At 36.0% G+C, this 20530-nt stretch overlaps 1 protein-coding gene across 2 annotated transcripts in view; it reads left to right on the top strand.

Annotated features, from left to right (window-relative positions):
- LOC109059512 (semaphorin-5B-like) overlaps positions 1-20530 on the top strand; it is a 131149-nt gene that overhangs the window by 19467 nt on the left and 91152 nt on the right. For both annotated transcript variants that reach the window (XM_042731645.1, XM_042731643.1), the window contains exon 2: positions 2008-2079. The gene's annotated coding sequence lies outside the window, so the exon portion shown is untranslated. The remainder of the gene's footprint in view (positions 1-2007; positions 2080-20530) is intronic.

Below are 20530 nucleotides of genomic sequence, written 5' to 3'. Positions count from 1 at the left end.
GAATGCATATTTTACCTCTCATCTTTTTAATTGAGCATGAAAGTATTTTTTTCTGGATATTATTGGTACTTTAGTAATGTAATAAACTGTATCTGGCATTTAATTCAGTGTAAGCACTTTATGGATATACAGTATTAATTTTTTGTTCAGGTCTTAAATTTGACTTTAAAAAATTCTGCTGGTACTCTCCTAGTTTTCATATTCTTTTTAAAAGGAAATTTCTCCCCAAAATGTAAATGGTCATTTACTCACCCTTGTTCCATCCAAATGTGTATGACTTGCTTTCTCCTATGGAACATAAAATAAGTTATTGAAAAAAAACACAAGACATTTTTCAAGATATCTTATGCTATGTTCCATGGAAGAAATTGACCAGATTTGGCCAGATTGTACTTTATTTATAGCTCTGGAGGTCTTGTGTTCAGTTTGCGCTATATTCAGTCTGGTTCAGCTTCCTTTTCCAATCTCGGACAGCATGTCCCGAGGCTTTGAAGGTCCGTGGCAGTCTGAGACTCTAGGGCACTGGCCTCATTGGCCACTTGATCCATAATCCAGCTCTTCCAGCTGCAAGCCTGCATGTTTTTTAATAAAGACATAAAACATTTAAGGGAAAGATATATTTTATTTTAAAAGTCCAGACAGGAAAAAGCAGTTTAATTGTGAGTCATACAAAAAAGAGTTTCCTAAGAAAATAAACCACCAGTAGTATCTGGGGATGTTGAGGTTGATTGGCCTGTGGCTAAAACTTCTCCTTTTCAGTGACCTTTTAAGGCAGTAACTCTCAGTGGTTGTTCATTGATTTATCGAACATGGCCTTGGCACGCTGGTCAATCAGATCATAGGAGCAGGGGTTCGTTGAAAGGCTTCATTATTTACTCCTTAATTACTCTAGCCCAGTGTCTCACTCTGGCTCCCTGCTTTGCTCTATACAATGCTGAACTAACCTTTACTAGATCCTCAGAGACGAAGAGCGCACAAAGCCCCTGCGCCTGGTCGGTGGAGGCTTATGAAGTGGGGCAGCCTCTCTCTTTGCTCTTCCTAATCTTAATTAAGTCCTGAACAACTGGGCTTTGCTCTTATCAGTACAGAGACGGTTGTTGTCCAAGCTGTGGGATGCTGTAGTGCACATTTAATTACAAAGTTTGATAAGAATGACTAGAGCTCAAGAAAAAGATGTTGTTTATCAGGAAACTTTTACACAATCAATTCATATAATCTGCAATCATGAAGTCACCTAAGAAATGTTTTGTGTTTTTAAAGCTTAGATTTAATAGTATGTAATGTATGTTCCAGTAATCATATTATTATTAGTTGTGTCTACATTTAAAAGCATTTTGCTTTCGTTTTTGCTGGCATTTCAATGCATTTTGCATTTAGTGTTCTTACTCTTAACATACATTTGATGCACAATTATGTTTGAATGACAATGCACTTGATGTGTGTTTCTGGTCTCTTAAACTCCATATTTTGATCCATATTTTATTATGTGAGATCACATATGAGAGTATTCAAATAGCAGCATTTCAACTTTAAATATGAGATTGTCCTGTATTAAACTACCATTCAAAATTTTGGGTCAGTATGTTTTTATTTTATAGTATAGAAAGAAGTTGGTTTCTTTTATTTAGCCAAGGGTAGTGTACATGGCACGATTAGCAACCGCAAAGAAAGAGTGGTAAGAATGTTTGAAAACCCCCTCGGAAACAGTCATTTGTGATGCTTGCTAATGCATTGCTTAAAATCTCAGGGAGTACTTCAAGTAAATAATGTAGGTCATAGGGGTGCAGCATACAAAAAAGGTTGGGAACCCAGTGTAGTAGCTGTGGCTGGTGCTTCTTCTTACGTGCCATACTTGCATCTCCTTTTCAACAGAGCTCCAGGGCCTGAGTTTTCTATTAAACTGAGAGGGTTAGTGGTTTGTTTATGAGTGTAGTGTAACATGTACCTTCCTTCTCTTGCGTCACTAAATAAAACACTTATATGCTTCCTCTGATTCTCTCTCCAAAGGCTACAGAAGGATTGCTACCTGTTTCAGCAATATTCCTGCATCCTCAAAGATGACATGATCGTGATGCTTGTGTAAGTAGGTTTCTCCTTGCTGTAAACACTCCAAGATGTAATTATCTGAATGAAACATTAGGAACAAAAGAACCTTGAGGTAGTTCACTTTTGCCCCTTTTCCATCAGCAGGGTGCAGGTGCAGGTGCCTCTGCCTGATCTGGAACTTTTTCTAAGCTAGTGTCCAGTCATATGCAACATAGAACAAGACATAATTGATTTGACCAAACTTTATGTAAAATGAGTAATTAAATACCTTTTAACTGTTGTGTTAACATAAAAAATATAAAAAAAATTAAAGGCTCTGGCACACACACAATGGCACCATTTTGGTGGACAAGGGACGTGAGATGTTGTACAGTTAGAACGTTTTATATTTAGTATGCATTTGATATGTTTTTTGTGAATTTGAGGAAGACCAGTCACAGCTCCACTTCTACCATTTGCTCCATACTTGAGTACAGCTTTCTTTAACAGGAACTCAAGTTATAATGGAGATCTCCAGTCTTCCTGGAGAATCTGTGTGAGGTTTTCCTCCTATTCTTTTTCTTACTCTTTTTGTCTTTTGTTTTTGTCACCCTGGTGCTCCTCACTCTCTTTTTCTCTGTCTCTGTGACCGCGGACAAAGTCAGGGAGCCTTTCAAGTCAAATCCCTTTATTCTATGTCAGAAATTGAGTGTTCTGAAAAGGAGCGTTCTGGCAAAGAGAAAGGGCTGAAACTTTCATTGCAGCCATTTGTGGAGCTGCAAAGCCTGAGGCTCTTTTTTTCCCATCCTCAAAAGAAACCATAAGAGAGGCTGACATATTTAATTGGCTGTTTGTAAGCTAATTAAAGCTTGTATGTTGATGTGTTTGACAAATCACCAGGGTCTTTTTCATGTTTCAGACTTCTTCTGAATGTATGTATTTTGTATGACTGTGTGAAAGTAATAAGTTCTATGAAGAAGCCTAACTGAAATTGATTTCTGAAAATATATGTCTACAGGCAGCTGCAGTCATTAGCAGGGATGTAGTTTCTTGACCTCTTGACTTTGCCAAGATAATTGTGATTTTTGTGTGAAAATTTGCAAGGATGATAGGTATTTATAAGTCAGAAAGGTAAGTGTTAGAAGAAATTGTTAGTTTTATTTGGTATTCATACTTTTATTTAGTGAGCATCAACATACAAATGAACCAATATTTTATTTTTAAACAACTTTGAACTTTCTATTTATCAAAGAAAAATAAAAAAGTGATGCTTTTTGCGATTTAATTCAGCTTTGCCATCACAGGAATAAATTGCATTTTAGCATATATTAAAATAGAAAATAGTTAATTTAAATAGGAATATCGCACAATAATACTGTTTTTACTGTATGTTTGATCAAATAAATGCAGCCTTAGTGAGCATAAGAGACTTCTTTAAAAACAATAAAAAACTTACTGACTTTTGAATGGAAGTGTCAGATTTATTTTTTCATTTATTTGAAATTAAAAATAATCCATTGCATTTATTATAATGCCTGTAATTTGTTCAGTGTTGTATACATATTTTATAATGTATAAACACTATATATATTTTTTTACATTACTTCAAGGAGACTATTTATTTTTTTTTTTTTTGCCATTGAGATTTTGAGAATGAAGTAGCCCCCTCACAGTTTCTCATATCCTATTTATTTATTTATTTAAATCTGCATAAAGGCATTATAATAGACACTACCATACCATGGTTGTCTGGGGACTGAAGATAACGAATTGCCAGACACCTAGATGTTGAGCCCTAAGGCTACTTTCCCACTCACCAGGTTCTCTGATGGTTCCAACCCTCTCTGTCCCCAAGCACTTTGTAAATATTGCACTTCCTCCCTCCTGTACTATATGCTTATTTTTACTTTACATTGCACCTCTCCCAAAAGTATAATCCACCAGTGACCTAATCCTGCTAAATGACATCATTTTAGCAGCTGGTCTGAATCATTGTGCCTTTCTGAGAAGACGCACTTTTTTTGTTTATGTTTATGGTGTTCTGGGCCTGTTTAGTGAGGCCAGGAGCCGCTGCGTTGTTTTAATTTCGACCCATCGTTGTTTGCCGACATTTGGTTCAGGATGACAATGAGCCGGAAGAAAACAAGCCCTTTTACGATATGAATAGAGTAGGAACTAGAATGGGACTCCTCATCTGTAAGCTCGCTTTTAAGGGTCTGTTTCCCCCTCTGCCAAATTAAAGACGTGCCATTATGCTTGGCAAATTACTACACGCTCATTGTGGTCCAGCCATGGTACATTAGTGTGCCTTAAGATGGTCTAGCTGTGCCCATTCACCTAACAAAGAGAGGGTCCCCCTGGCAGATCCTTGGCTGGTCACACAGAGGAGCCATTCACACTAGGCAGAAGGGGCCGTACGGTAGAGAGCTCGGCCACAAGGCAGCCATGACAAAATTCACTAAAGTATTGCTTGCAGAACAACCGTACCCTCAAATGCAAACCAATTAAGTTCAATTTGACAACACTCCAGGCAAAGAAGCAGAACATCTGTGTAGAGTTGGAATATCTTAACAGAACTTAAGTTCGCTTGTGATGTTTTTGGTCTCTGTGGGAGAGAAGAGGTGGCGTTGCTTGTTTTGGGTTCTGGCTTTGTGGATTTTGGAAGAGAGGGGTGTAATATGGTAGCTGGACCCAATTACAACGGGAAGAATTAGGTGCCTCCCAGTGGATTCTTACCACACATTGATTTGTAGAAGATTTTAGGACTATGGCAATTAATCAAACTCATTGTTTTAATGGCTTTCATTCGCATGGCGTAATCACATACATCTTAATTCAGTGCTCAAACTAATTTCTTTGTATGACAGGATGCAACCATTCACAGCTACATGGAATCTTCCTTCTTGACGGAGTCTCATAAATCAACCAAACTGAACAACGGTGAAGACAAGCTTGTTATTGTATATAGTGACACATGGTCTGAGACTATAAGAGATCCTGGTGTTATAAAAGCAGTTTTTAGTCATTTTCTAAAATAGTTTTCTCTTATATTGAGTCCAGCTCCCTTTCTCGACATAAATTAGTAGCAGGGAGTGATGATGGGGACCGAGAGCCTATAAATTGTGTGCTGCTCTCAGGGTCATTAAGCCGTGTGGTCTGGGCCCACTGGATCTTTTATCATCTGCCTTGGATCAGCGGCTGTAAAACGGTGGCTAACATTGTGTGTTTATTTCCCCATAACAAAAGATTAGCTGTCTACAGCTCATGAGTTCAGCTAATGCTCCTTGGGGCTCGAGCAGCCGTGGAAACATAAATCTGCTCCCCAATTTTTGTTCCTCTCTCATTGCGCTCACCTTTCTCTGCCCTACTCCCACTGTCTCGCTCCCCCTTATGACTTTCAACTGATTTACTCCATCTCCAGTCTTAACCTGAGACAGCGGGCCCACGGACCGACCAAAGTCCATTTGCTGACCGTCTGATGCATATTGCTCACAAATTTGGCAAGATCTTGTAGAAATCAGATACCAGTCCAGCTTTTGTTTATAAGGTAGTGGGCTGATGTAGTGTGCGTTTCTGAGGACTAATCACATGATATGATAATGTTTTCCATGTTAGTGGCAGCAGACTTTTTTTGTAAATTGTAAATTAATACTTTTTTAATTAGCATTACACATTACATTATTATTAATTAAGGACAAATATATGTATAATGTTACAAAAGATTTATATTTCAAATAAAATAAAATGCTGGTCTTTTGAACTCCCTATTCAAAGACTACTAAAAATATATCACTGTTTCCGCAAAAATATTAAGCTGCACAACTTTTCAACATTGATAAGAGGAAGTTATTACTAGAGCACCAAATCAGTATAATAGAACAATTTCTATAGGATCTTATCATCATTAAAGACTAGATTAGTAGTTTTTTTTTTAATAAATAAACAATCAATCAATCAATAAATCTTACAGACCCCAAACATTTGAATGTTTATTTTTTTTTCTGATTACAAAGCGGAGTTCACCTAAAATGGAAAATTCTATCATTGTTTACTCACCCTGAATTTGTTCCAAACCTCTATGAACTTCTGTCTTCAGCTGAAAGCAAAAGAAGATATTTTGACCAAACAGTTGCTGGTAGCAGTTGACCTTCATATTATGGAAAAAATAAAATACTTTGGAAGTCTGAAATTCATACAGGTTTGAAAAAACATAAGTAAATTATGAAAAAAAAAATCCATAATTTTTGGGAGAACTGTCACTGTAAGTTAGTTTAATTATATAACCTATTTAAGATAAATCAGTTCCTAATCAGCATGTGAAACAACTGTGATGGGTCACATTTAATGCCTGTTGTCCAGAATATGCTGCAAACTGGACCCAATTTTATGGCGATGCTCAAAAGTCTGGCTGAGCGAGACTATGCATCTGTCTTCATTAAGTTGATTGCTTTCTTTGTTTGAGGTTGACTGTTATAAGAGAGATAAAATTATTCTGCTCTTATTCAGTAGAGCGCATGATTGTGTCTGATAAGCATATTAATCCAGAGAATAGCAAGAGTAGTTGTATTCTTAAATGTGACTTTGGAGACAGTGATATTTATGAGCATGTTTGTGCATGTGTTTTTACCATGTTCAGTGGACAAATCCGTCAAACATTGCGAAATGTTTTCTAAGATGTATGTGGATGTGTGGTGCTGAGGGAAGGGATTGAGAAAGGCCTCCAGTGGAAGCTTCCTGGAATGATTTGCTGCTGTGGTGGAGGGGCGGGGGTGGCTTACTTTCTGGGTCATGATTCAGAAGTTAAACTCAGGAGAGATCTACACTGTGAGAGAAAGAATTCAGGCTTAGAAAATGATCATATTTTCAATTCACATTTTTCTAAAAATCTTTTGCAGTTATTTTAATGCAGAAGCATCTCATGCTTGAGGTGGACATAGTATGTGACATAATGCACCCCCCTGAAATTACTCAAGTGTGAGGAGGAAATTAATAGGACAAAAGAAAAATTGTCAAGAGATTTTACTCTAATTAATTTGAATATGTTCCTCCTGGATTAGTTTCATTAATTATCAGTATGATGTGAATAGGCTTACTAGTATGCAATTATAAACAACAGCAAATAATTAATTTGCCGTGATATATGGTATGGGATGTGAACATTCTACAATTGATCTGTAATTTTAAATTGCATTTAAAAGGAAAAAAAACTCAGCCATACAGAACAAATAATAATATTAATATTTAATAACTTCTTTTAAATATTCAACCTTAAATGAATTTTTTTGTTTTATCTTTTTTTTTTTATGTTAACTCACCCTCCTGTTGTTCCAAATCTGTGTGACTGATTTTCCTCTGTGCTCTCAAAAAAATAATATTCAAATATATTCATACTCAGCCTGTCAGCTGGGACAACTTTGTACCTTTTTTCCCCAAAAGGTTAATGGGGTACCTTTAGGGAACACATATTACTACTCCAAGGTACTAATATGCACCTTTTAGGGGTAGATAAAGTACAGAACTTCCTTTGCAGACTTAATATAAGGGTAATATGCAGTGACAAGCTGTTGTACACCTATTTTGCTATATATTTAATGTATTTTGTTTTGTCCATGCAATGAAAGTCAGTTGGATCCAATGTTTTTTAGACAATAATTTTCAAATCCTACTGAAAAATATTTTCTATTGAGTTCCACAGAACATAGACAGTCAAATATTTAGAATGACATTTGAATTTATTTTTGGCTGAACTAAATTTAGTTTGGAGTTACAGTACCGTACACATTTTGATGTTATTGTTTTAAAAAGTATTACTACCCTTGGTGTCTTCGATCTTTTCAGCGGTGCCTTGTGGTATAATTTGTCACACAGCTATTGTCATCAACACTACACATGGTGACTTTCAGTCTGAGGCAGTGGGGTGTGTGAGTTCAAAAAGTTGTTAACTTGACATGCCATTGTTAAAATTGTTGGCCAAAGTTGTCTGTATGACTCCCATTTTGAGGAAAGTTAAAACTTTTGAAATGGTCAGCGCCATACATACAGTAGGCCACCACAGTCAAACAATTTTTAGCAAGTGAATACTTTATGTTTGGTAAGAGCCATACAAAAGCTTCTTGGTTTTTTAAAGTGATTTCTGTGTGAGCTGTGTTTCATACATTGCTACACTACTGATAACAGACAATGGACTTTTCACCCAAATTTGGTTGACCAAAGAAGTCTGAACACAAGCCATCAAAACTCATCGTATGTTTCAACATCTATGTTGGTCTTTTTCGGTAGGATTATCAGCATTGTGTTCAGGAAGCCCCATGCACAGTTCTTAGAAAATGTGGGAAAAATGACTGAAACTAGCCATCAATTACTTGCACAATTGTGTTTTTCTCCTTAATGATTCAGGAGGGGGATTAGAACAACCAGTCGGCCCTATACCCAATTATAGACCTGGCCTCTCCTGTATACTGTGATCCTTCCTTTGGAAGGCGTCCAGCGGCTTGCGTTCACTCTCTTTGATAAAGATGAAAAAAGAAGGAAGCAGCAGGAGACAATGGGCTGTATCCTGTTTTTTTTTAGTATTGTAATGAAAATGCCACTAAAGATCCCTTTTAAAGTCAGATAAGAGGAAAAGATTGGAATTTAAATAAGTGAATTATGCTCCTCATTTATAGTCCACTTCATGATTTGTGTCTCTCTCTAGTACACCTGAAGCACAATGGCTCTGATTAACACTGCCTCTACATGCATTCAGTCACAGCCCCATATTCACTGCGGTGGGGGAAAATTGAATATTTTTACCTTGTTCACCTGTAGAGCTCACACTTGGTATGATAGGGGCTCATCAAGGCAATGCTTTCAGAAATTGGAATAAGAATGAATAATCCCACCGGCTGTCGTGAAGCCCCATTAGTCAAAGAGAAGGCTTCTAATACAGACTGTCTTCCCAAAATCTATTTTTATTAGGAGCTTTTTGAAGTAGTCAGCCTCACACACTGCCAACAGATAGGACATGTCTCTCTGTGAAGTGAGTTTGAGCACAAATAGGAGGGGAGTCTTAAAAGATTCACTGAGACGATGCGATCTGAGGGCATTTCTTCCTTTTGTTCTTGAAGTATGGCATACACAAGCAGATCTTTTATATTTTGAAACAATGAATGCAATGCATCTGACTGCATTCAAGTGCCAGTTTTTTTTTTTTTTTTGGAAACTGAAGAGCTTTAATTTGCTTTGCAGTCATAAAATGTTTCATTCTCCATTTTACTAAAATTAAAATCTTACTTCAACCAAAGAATTGTATGCATTGTAAAACCTAACAGTGAAATTGTTCATTTGAAACAATGAAACATGTTAATTTCACTTGAATATTACAGCAAGTTCATTGCACTTAACAGAAAAACGTTATGTGATACTAAGTCTATTTATGCTGCATGCTGTTTTATTTGAAAAGCAATAACTGCATATGCCAAAGTAGTCATATAGTTGATAAAGTTTCTAATTTTAATGGTTTAAATATTTAAATGGTTTTCCTATGTAATATTAAGAAATACTTTTTTAATGAACTCGTATAAAATAAGTACTTTTTTATTTTTTATTTTAATGGTTCAAGGCAGTCAGTTTTCTAAAATGAAATGACTCATTTTTTACATTTTTTACATTTTATAAAAATGTGAATGGTGCTTGGTTATGCTACTCGCTTGTGATGCTTGTGGTTGATTGCAAGGGCATTGCTATGTGGTCCTGAGTGTGTTTTGCTATGCAGTTGCTAGGGTGTTCTGGGTTGTTGCTAGGTGGTTGATTACTGGTCCAAGGCACATTGGCCCACCCACAAATCTCAACGACGTTTTGCTTGTAAATGTGGCTCATTTCAAGTTTATGGGATTTTTTTCACCTGTTTTATTGTCTACCAAGAAAATATAAATCTGATCGCTTAGAAAAATAATGGCACACCTCTCTGCACTAATTGGGGTATTTTTCTCGCCTGTTCCACAAATGAGTTAAGTGCAAAAGTTTAATGCTTAGAGGTTTAGAATAAACAAAGCAAACACTAATTATTCTGTAAAATAGTACAAATGAAATGTCATCCACCACATCCACCACTAATTTCTTTGTGGGTTGGAGGTTAAAAGATTGGGCTGGTTTTTAACAAGTTAAAAGGCTATAGTAGGCTTGCGTAATTCAGAGCACAGCTTTAACTTCAGTGAGGGCACTGAAGTTATAGCTGCTGCATCTTTAACCTTAGTTTATTTTAAAATGGACAGTTATACAAGATCATAGTCCTCATCTTCCAGATCTTTATTTAAATGTCACAGTGGCTCTTTAGCATTTCATGAATATCTGTAAACCCTAATTAAGGCCATCTTTATTCAGTTTTTTTATTTAATTGTCATAGTGTTTCTTTTGTATTTCATGAATATCTGTAAATCTTTATTGAAGTCCAGTTGAGTTGAGTTATTAGGTAGAATGTTGTTTGATAAACCAAACTGAGTTTACTTCAGAGGACTTGTGTGTTGAATTAGAATTTGATTTTCAAGTCGATTTTACATACTATTAAACTTTCTCACAAGTCATTTTGCAATGAAAAACAAGATACAGCCAAAACAAAGCAACTCTTTAAAAAAAACTAATTGCAGATAAACTTAAAAAGCAGTCTACATGATAATATTCATAAAAAATGCATGTCTGGAATAGTAGGTCAGAACATTGTAAACAAGAACAACCCTGCATTTTGTTTTTATATTTTCCACTTGCACTTATTGTTCATCCATAATGTATATCTTAGTTTAGATAACTCCTTCTGCAGTTATTTGTTCAAATCCTGCATCCGTGCTTGTGTATGTATGTATGTATATGTATGTATGTGCCAAAATGTTGTTTGACAAAGTGAACTTTTGTTGAATTAGATTTTCAAGTATATTCTGATTTTATCTTTGCATACTGTATAGATACTGTGTGTGTGTATGTGTGTGTGTGTGCGTGCACTATACATATAGGGCTGGAATTAATTTCATTCACCAGAATTAGCAGTATGGATTATGAAAAGTGGGCATTACATTCAATTATTAGCTAACATTATTACTATGCAACAATTTTTCAGGAAGGGAAATTTATTTTGGAGAAAAAAAGCAAGTTACTACATTTTGAGATTTGATGACATTTTTTTTCTTTGAGTTCAAATTAAAAATGTGAACTTTATATGACAAGCACAGCGAATATGATCTTTTGATTCAGTGACTCAAGATAATAATTTGAACATCAGAATATAGAGTAAAAATAAAAATCTGACACCTAAATGAAGTCACCCTAAAATCTGTTGCCTGTTTTTTATTTTAATCTTACAAAGGGAAAGAGTTAATGATAATTCTAACAAGCTTATCCAATATCAATTCTGGTATTCTATTTAGAGTCTGTTATGATTATCAGCTGCTTTTCATTTCCTGGTACAAAGCCCAGTCATGCTTCGGGACTTAGGGTAACAAGAAATCATGTTGTGAAGTCGTATACCAATTAAAAAGGAATTCAGTGGATGCATTTTTTTCCTCCTAATTAAACTGAACTCTAGTAAATTATTGTCATGTACTTTCTATCCAAGTTACGGAAGCAGCTGCCATTAAGACATCTTATTTCTTGTAAAATTAATTTTCCTTTGTTCTCCGCTGTAAAATGTGCCATAAATGACAAGCCTTGCATGATATGCAGCCTCCAAAGAATTATTGATTCTCAAAGTGCTGTTCATATTTCTTTTGGCATTGCTGAGTGAAATGACAGATAATTAAGATGCTCCTAACAAACTGACAACTTCACTAATTTGTCGTTTTTTCCTGCAAAATTACATAAAACCCCCCAAGGACCATACCATAATGACAATTATGCCTTTGATGGACTACAGAAGTCGGTTGGGTTGTCAGACATATATGTAGAGTTTGTTAATGACATCTGCTAAACACAGATTAAGATTCCTAATGTTCTTCACGGATGAATTAACCACATAGCTGGGTGGTTCTCCACAAATTACTTGCTCGCTATTAAAAAAACTCCTCACTATTAATTATTCCACCCATATGTTTTCATGCCGCCTGTCTCTTTCTTTTGCATTCTTTCATTTGGCTGAGCAGAAGAGACCTGTCCAGACGACATAAATCCTCTGACAATATACCCATCTGACTGTTTTGATTTAACTGCCTCATAAAATATTACCCTGCCTGGGAGAACTGTTGTTCACCTAAAGTGTTTTAGCCCCTCTTCACTGAGATTTCGACATTGAGTGGAGCTTTTCAGGTGTCAGTGGTTAGTGGTGAACCTCAAACTGTTTATGAAGAGCTATACCTGTAAGTGCAGGGGAAACAAGAACAAAAGTTCCATTGAAAAGATGAAGTAAAAATGTTTTTATGCTTGGGTAAATGTTTTTTTAACCAGTTGGGATTTTCACAGTGCACAGTGCACTCCTTTCAGTCACTGACTTTTGAATAGGCTGTAAGTAATACTTCAATATATAAATGCATACTTCACCCAAAAATTACATTTATGTCATTATTTGTTTTCCCTCATGATTTACTAAACCTGTATGCTATTATATTTATTTCTGGGTAACAAAAAAGAAGAATTTTTGAAGAATCATTACACAGCTGTTGCCATACAAAGACCATTCATAATGACCATGCCTGTTATTCTCTAAAAAGAAAATGCCAAAAATAAAGTCTGTTGTACTCTATATTCAGTGTCTTAGTGAAAAAGTAATTGCCCCCTAAATAAGTCTTATGAAGTCACAGGATAGAGAGCAACTCTTCTTTAATTTAAATCATTATTCTGTGAAAACGATAAGACATTCAGAATATTTGATCGTCTACTTTTACTAAACAAGTGCTGTTGTGATAAACAACTATTCAATTCAAAAATACTCGAAGCTGAAGTGATGCAAAAACTTTGTGCCATTGGAGTAAAATTATTTCAAAAATGATCATTGATGTTTGAATATGTTGGTTGGAATGAATTAAAAGAACATGACAGTTTGAATATGTAGAATGGAGAAACATTATAGTTTGATTATGTAGTGTGAATATTTTCATTATAGGTAAATCATGACCTGTCAATCTTTTCCTCATAGAAAGGTATCTGGATACTTGGAATGTACAGTGCTGTGAAAAAAAGTTGTTTTTTTTTTGTGATTCATCAAACAAATGTTAATATTACACAAAGATAACCAGAGTAAATACAAAATGCAGTTCTGAAATAATGATTTAATTTATTAAGGAAAAAAAGCTGTCCAGACCTGCCTGGCCCTAAGTGCACTCACAAGTGAATATTAAAAGTAATTATGTATTCCCCTAAATCTAATAACTGGTTGTGCCACCTTTTGCAGCAACAACTGCAATCAAGTGTTTACAATAACTGCCAATGAGTCTTTCACATCGCTGTTTTATTGCCATTTTCAATGTGATTGTAACATTTTTAGTTTTTCACTGCATAACATTTTTTGTGTTTCTGGAGGAGTTCAGATATATTATAGCGGAGTTTTGGCCCACTCTTCTTTGCAGAATTGTTTTAATTCAGCCACATTGGAGGGTTTTTGAGCATAAATGGACTGTTTAAGGTCATGCCACAGCATCTCAATCGGATTTAAGTCCGGACTTTGATTTGGCCACTCCAAAACCTTAATTTTGTTTTTCTTGAACCATTTAGAAGTGAACTTGCTGTTGAGTTTGGGATCATTGTCCTGCTGCATAACCCAAGTGTGCTTGAGCTAGAGGTCACAAACTGAAGGTCGGACATTCTCCATCAGGATTTTCTGATAGAGAGCAGAATTCATGCTTCCATCAGTTATGGCAAGTCGTCCAGGTCCTGAAGCTGCAAAGCAGCCCCTGACCATCACACTACCACCACCATGTCTAACTGTTGGTATCATGTTCTTTTAATAAAATGCTTTGTTGGTTTTATGCCTGATGAGACGAGCCTTCTTGAGTTCTTTTTAGTCAGAAATGGCTTTTGCCTTGGAACTCTCCCATGGATGCCATTTTTGCCCAGTCTCTTTCTTATTGTTGAATCATGAACACTGACCTTAATTGAGTCAAGTGAGGCCTGCAGTTGTTTAGATGTTGTTCTGGGTTCTTTTATGACCTCCTGTATGAGTCGTCGTTCTGCTCTTGGAGTAATTTTGGTAGGCCGGCCACTCCTGGGACGATTTACCACTGTTGGTTCTCTGGAGTCCCAAACCCTTAGAAATAACTTTATAACCCTTTCCAGACTGATACATGTCAATCATTTTGTTCTCATCTGTTCTTGAATTTCTTTAGATCGCAGCATGATGTGTTGCTCTTTAAGCATGCTTCACTTTATCAGACAGGTTCTGTTCAAGTGATTTTTTTGATTCAACAGGTCTGGCAGTAATCAGGTTTGGGTGTTGCTAGTGAAATTTAACTCAGCTTTTTTTTAAATAATGTGGTTAATCACAGTTCTTTCATGATTTAACAGAATTAATTTTTCAGGAAGGTTTGGAGAGCTTCTTTCTCTTAATAAATGAAATCATCATTTAAAAACTGCATTTTGTATTTAGTTGCATTATCTTTGTGTAATATAAAAATTTGTTTGATGATCTGAATCTTTTAAGTGTGACAAATATACAAAAAAAAACAGGAAGGGGGCAGAAACCTTTTCACGGCATTGTAGCCCTCGAGTACTGTATGAACCACATTTATGGTGCTTTAATAGTGATTATTGTGCTTTCGGGAGCACATTAGAAATGTTGCTTTGTGGTGCACAGAACAAAATAATAACATATGGGTTTGGTAATACATTGGTGAGAAAATCATAACAGATTTTTGAGGGGTGAACTATTTCTTAAAAGAAATAACTATAAACACAGGTTGACAGAAATTTGGGAATGTGGTTTTCACAGATCATGTTGGTAAGACTGTTGTCATCATTTTCATTATGTCAAAATTAATTAAAATAAACTCTTTCATCTTTTGAGTATTGCACTTATTTCAGAGTATTTTTGACAGCTCAAGTTTTTATTTTACCCAGAAGATTGGCAGCATTGCTTGAAAACGAGAAATATCAGGAAATGCAATATTTTTTAGTTTGTGCAATGTCTGTCACACAATGCGGTGTCTCTGAGTAATCCTGTTACAGTTTTCATTTTGAAGATTGCTCTGTGTGCGTGCAAATACAATCACTGGCAGACCACAGGAAGGGTGTGTGTGTGTGCGCGTCTCTGCTTGTGGATGTATACTTGGCTTAGAGCTGCAGATCAATTCACTGTTCCTCAGCAGGGACCAGGAGGGGACGAGAAGAAAGCCAGAGAGCGAAAGACCAAAAAAAGACTTTGGGCTTCTGAAGGAAGAAATGAAAGGAGCCAGAGCATTCTTAGAAGGTGGAGGTTCTCAAAGAGCCTTGCGCTCTCAGACAGCGGCTTCTTAGAAATGAAGGGAGCAGAGAGGACGGTCAGAAAAGAAGGCATGGCAGCCATAGCTACTGATCCATATAGAGAAGACTGCTCACTAAGTTTATCTACCTTTCTGAAATCCACTATGCTTTCAAAAAGCCAGAGTAATTAGCCCTAACATTAGGCTGATCACCTTTGAAAAGTTCATGGGCCACATAAATGATCCTTTTAGCCTCAAGAGCCTGATTTTTATAGCAAATGTTTAATATTACAGAGGCAAGAAGACTGTGTGTAAACTGAATCTTAAATCACGGTATGAGCAATTTTATATCACAAGCCATTGTAAAATGTCTGATAAAGACATTTGTTTAATACTATGCTATATTGATGCAGTTGGTAGCACTTTTGGGTCAGTAAGCTTAACTAGCAAGACTTTTATTTTTGGTCAGCCAGCTATTGAAAAGCATGGTCCACCTGCTAGAACAGCATCTAACCCACATAAACCAGCATCTTCTTTTCAGCAGGGCTGGTCAGCATGTTTGCAGATCTTGATTAATTATTTGAACAGTGTTTGTCTTTTTATCATGTACTCTGCACATCTTCGTACTTTTTAATTATTTGAACAGTGTTTGTCTTTTTATCATGATGTTTTCGGCAGGACTTCCACTTTGTGGGAAGTGGGTTTGCAGACTCCCTCGAAGGGTTGTGGGAAAGACAGATTGTGGGTGGGGGGGGAGTGCCTGTAAATGTTTCCACTTCGTACCAGGAAACATTATAATCGAACCCCCCCTCCCGCATTTCACGGGTGTGTGTTCCCAGTGGATTCTGTGGTGTGTGCACTTTGGAAATGCAGAGCCGATGGGAATGGCTGAATCACTCACTTTCAAAGTGATCCCCTGCATTCACATGCTCCCAGCGGATTCAAATGCTTTTGCTTTCATGTATTGGACCAGGTCAAAATGATGAATATATAACTCTTTCAAAGTGATGTATTGGACAGTGCTTTTGCTTCAGGACCAAGATTTTACATTGGGAAAATATTTTTAAAATTAAACATTTAATGCAAATTATATTTGACATATACAGTACACTACTGTTCAAAAGATTGGGGTCATAAGATTCTTTTTTTTAATGTTCTTGAAACAAGTCTCTCATATTCACTTATTTGATTGAAAATTCTTTTTTTTAATGTTCTTGAAACATGTATCTTATATTATATTATTTTATTGAAGATGTTTTCAATTTTAATATATAAATTCAGTTAAAATGTAATTTATTCTTTATCATTCTAATATGCTGATTTGGTGCTCAAGTATTTCTTATTATTATCAGTGCTGAAAACTGTTATGGAAACAGGATTCTTTGATGAATGGAAAATTGCATGAACAGAAATCATTATAAATGTCTTTACTGACACTTGATCAATTTAATGCATTCTTGCTCAATACGTGTATTAATAAAAAAAGAATGACCTCTAACCTTTGAGCTGTAGTGTATTTTTTTTAATGATGTAAAAGATACGTCTATTTTATTTGCTTTGCTTACAATAAACGTGTACAGTTTAATTTTTTTAGTTGCTTGTAGCATTTATTTCCCCAGATTGCTCATTTTTAGGTCATGATCCACTGTGAACTACTGATTTATGGCATATGGTGAGATGTTGTAGGCCTTCCTTTAGTGGCAGACTGTAGTAAAACCCATTTTATTAACATCACTTTGTCTTCATTTAATTCAGAACTTGCAAGTGATTTCCACAATAGATTTTCACTTTTACCATTCACCAACAAATGAAAGGCTCACTTTGGTGGCACCGCCTTCTCCTCTACCATCTGGAGGGAAATTTTATTAAAGCTGATGGTGATGACTAATGAAAGCTCTTAGACTAAATGAAATAAGCAGGCTTGGGAGGCTGAGGTTTGGAGCCTCTGCCCGCCTACTGCCGCATGCTCATTCCTGATCAATGTAGCCTGACAAAGAGCCTAGCAAAGACAACCGTCCATGCTTTATCGTAATGTCATCTACTTGCTCCTCACTTTACTGTGTTCTATCAAGATATTTTAGATCAATTTGCTCGATTTGTAAAGTTTGGTGCAAGATGTGGGTTCAATTCCATGTGAAAACTGTTAAAATTCAGCCGTCAGTGAGATTTTTCGCTTTTGATTCATTGCTTTGAAAAAATATTCGAATTTGTCTTCTGTTAGTGTGTTAGTTGGACTTTAAGGAGGTTTGTTTTTCCAACTGTGATGTCTCAGTAGTAATGTATCAACAAGCAGCTGTGATAGAGACAGGAACAAGTCTTGTGTGACTATTTGTAGCTTTGCCCATTACCTCCCCATCAGCTAATTACTGAGCCATGTTTCGATCATTCTTTTCCCGCAGTGAGATCCTGAACTCAATTTCTTGCAGTTTTGTTTGAAATGGATCCAGTCTAGATATTTGAACCTCTCCCAGAGAGGCACTGTTTTTATTCTGAGCAGCCTTGTCATACTAAAAACATCCTGTCTAGAAGCAGTGAAGATCTGCCCAGGCTTTCATAGTGGTTTATCACAGAACTGCAAAGTGTGTATTTGGGATTATAAAAATCAGAGTAACCTTGCACCATTTACTTCCTGCAATTTTTCATCTGAACGGGTGATCCATTACCTCCTCTAGCTCTCTACGGTAAGTGACCATTTATAATTGAATTAACTGGTTCTTCTCACTTCTGTCCCATTTTTGGATACTAAAGAATAATTTAAGATAATCTTAAATCAATAATAAAAAAAATCAGGTGTTCACTTTGTCATTTTTAATCTGTGCCTTTCAGTAAGGTCTCATTTATACCTGATATTAGCATTGACCTGAACTATTTAACAAATGTAAACAAGATTCAGTGATCAGGTATATACAAAAGCCCTAAGAGGTGATGCATTATCTTTTTTTCACAATTTCTCTGGTAAACTATTTAAACAACATCTGGTGAAATATTCTATAAGCATGTGGATTAGTGGTTCTTGACCAGGGGACCTCAGCAAACTTTCAGTGGGACTATAAGATGGCATAAAATTACTCAAATAATTAATTATTAATAGTAAAAAAAGAAAAAGATTGAGATTCACTGTAGGTTTCCTGTAATTGTTATTTATTTTTTAAGAACATTTAATTAACAACATTTGTTATGTCGAGACAATGAAGTCTGATTTATTAAAATTATGTAAGTACACAGTTATTAGGGACACAATATGAAGTGGGACCGAAAATTTTGATGTGTTGACAATTGAGTAAAGAAAAAAAAGTTCAATCTGTATAGCGTGTTAATTCATGGTCACAACAAAACAAGAAAATAACACATGGTCTCTTGGGGCTTACATACATATGGCTACTTTGTATTTGTTGTGTAAACACTATTGTGTCTGATGCATCTCAGACAACACCAAAGTCACGTAACATGAAACCATTGTTCCAAAACAAATGTTTTAATCTTTGTCTTCTAGGAAAAGAAAATTTGGACTTGTCTCTTGGTTTTAAATAACAGTACAAAGACATTATACAGGCATCAGTGGGTCTTAATACTTGGACTATCCACTTTAAGCAATATATTGATGGGAAAGAATAAAACATTTTTTTCTTTTAAAACTTTAGTCTAAAAATCAGAGACAGTTTTCAAGTGGTCAGTGGTAGTTTTGTCATTTGACTGCATCACTAAAATCAATCAAATGCTAGAATTTTCTAGAATTAGATTTTAGTCAATAGATGAATGTGGTGGTATGTTTTTTCAGGTTTTCCATTCAAGTCTCAACTCTCAGGAAGCCTCCTGGCAATAAAAGCCCATCCAGCCACTAGAGCCAGAGAAAAGATGCCCATTCACACACAAACAGACTGAAGTACTACCATATAATGTCTTAGAAGCATGCACAGGATGTATAAGTACCTGTATTGTTGTGATTGTCAGTCTCCACCTATGATAAAACCTCACTGCAAGATTGAAACGCCAGACTATTAGCTATATGCATCTATTAGCCCCAGACTGAAGCATCACTTCATACTGCTTTGTCACATCTATTAGCCCATAGGTTACTCTATCTGGAGATGACCTGCATGGAGGGCTTTTTGAGGATTTATTTATTGTTGCCTCAAGCTATTTATCCCAAAAACATCAATGGTGCAACTTCCAGATTCTTGGGAGGATTGATTACAAGAGCACTGTGGTGGCTTAGGGTCCACATTGCAAGATATTTCTTAGTATTGTTTGTTTGCTGCTACCGATTTATTGATAGTGAAAGGTGTTTTATGTGTGTGTGTGTGTGTGTGTGTGTGTGTGTGTTTGTTTGTGTTGGAGTGATTTAGACAGGGTTCCTGATTGAATCCAGTCTGGCGACCCCAGGCTGACAGAAGGGGTTCTAATTCCCCCGCAGACGCGAATGCCCCGGTCCACCTCCAGTTGATGGGATCAGGATTGCGGCGGTGTCTTATTAATAACACACAGAACCTGGACAGTCAGGGTGGCGCTAAATCTGTTATTGCTTCTCACCTTCAGCGCCCTCAGATAATTAGCTATAAACAATCAGATAAGTTACGAGACATGTGTGCATGTTACTTGAAGCAGAACATTGACGGAAACAAGGAAGCAATTGCATTCAACAAGAAGTACATGATTGTTTTTTGAAATAGCCATTTAGACAGAATGAGTCTGCTTGCATTTAAATGAAGATCCAGGCTGGTTTAAACCAGTTTGGTGCTAAACTTCAGTGTGACCAGTATTTTTGGTCAAGCTGGTTGACTAAGCATGTTTTGCCTGTTAACCTAGTTAATTTAAGGTTACTTTATTTTGACAGTCCACGTAAGACATTCTACTAACTATAAGTAACTTTGCAACTACATGTCAGCTAATTCTCATTAATTTGCAACTACATGTCTACTAACTCTGAGTAGATGGTTAGGTTTAGGGTCACAAAGTTTGTCATAGTTAGTATGTATGTATATTGTAGACCCATCAAAATAAAGTGTTATAAGATATTAAGACAGAAGACAGTTTACTAATACTCTAATGACTGCTAGTTGACATGTAGTTGCAAAGTTACTTACTGTTAGAAGAATGTCTAGTGGAGTATCAAAATAAAGCGTTACCAAATTTAACACTAGAGACTTACAGAG

The sequence above is a fragment of the Cyprinus carpio genome, chromosome B9 (assembly GCF_018340385.1).
Source record: "Cyprinus carpio isolate SPL01 chromosome B9, ASM1834038v1, whole genome shotgun sequence".
In the NCBI taxonomy this organism is placed as follows: Eukaryota; Metazoa; Chordata; class Actinopteri; order Cypriniformes; family Cyprinidae; genus Cyprinus; species Cyprinus carpio.
The sequence above is the reverse complement of the archived record's forward strand: the minus strand, read 5'-3'. Positions and strand labels throughout refer to the sequence as shown.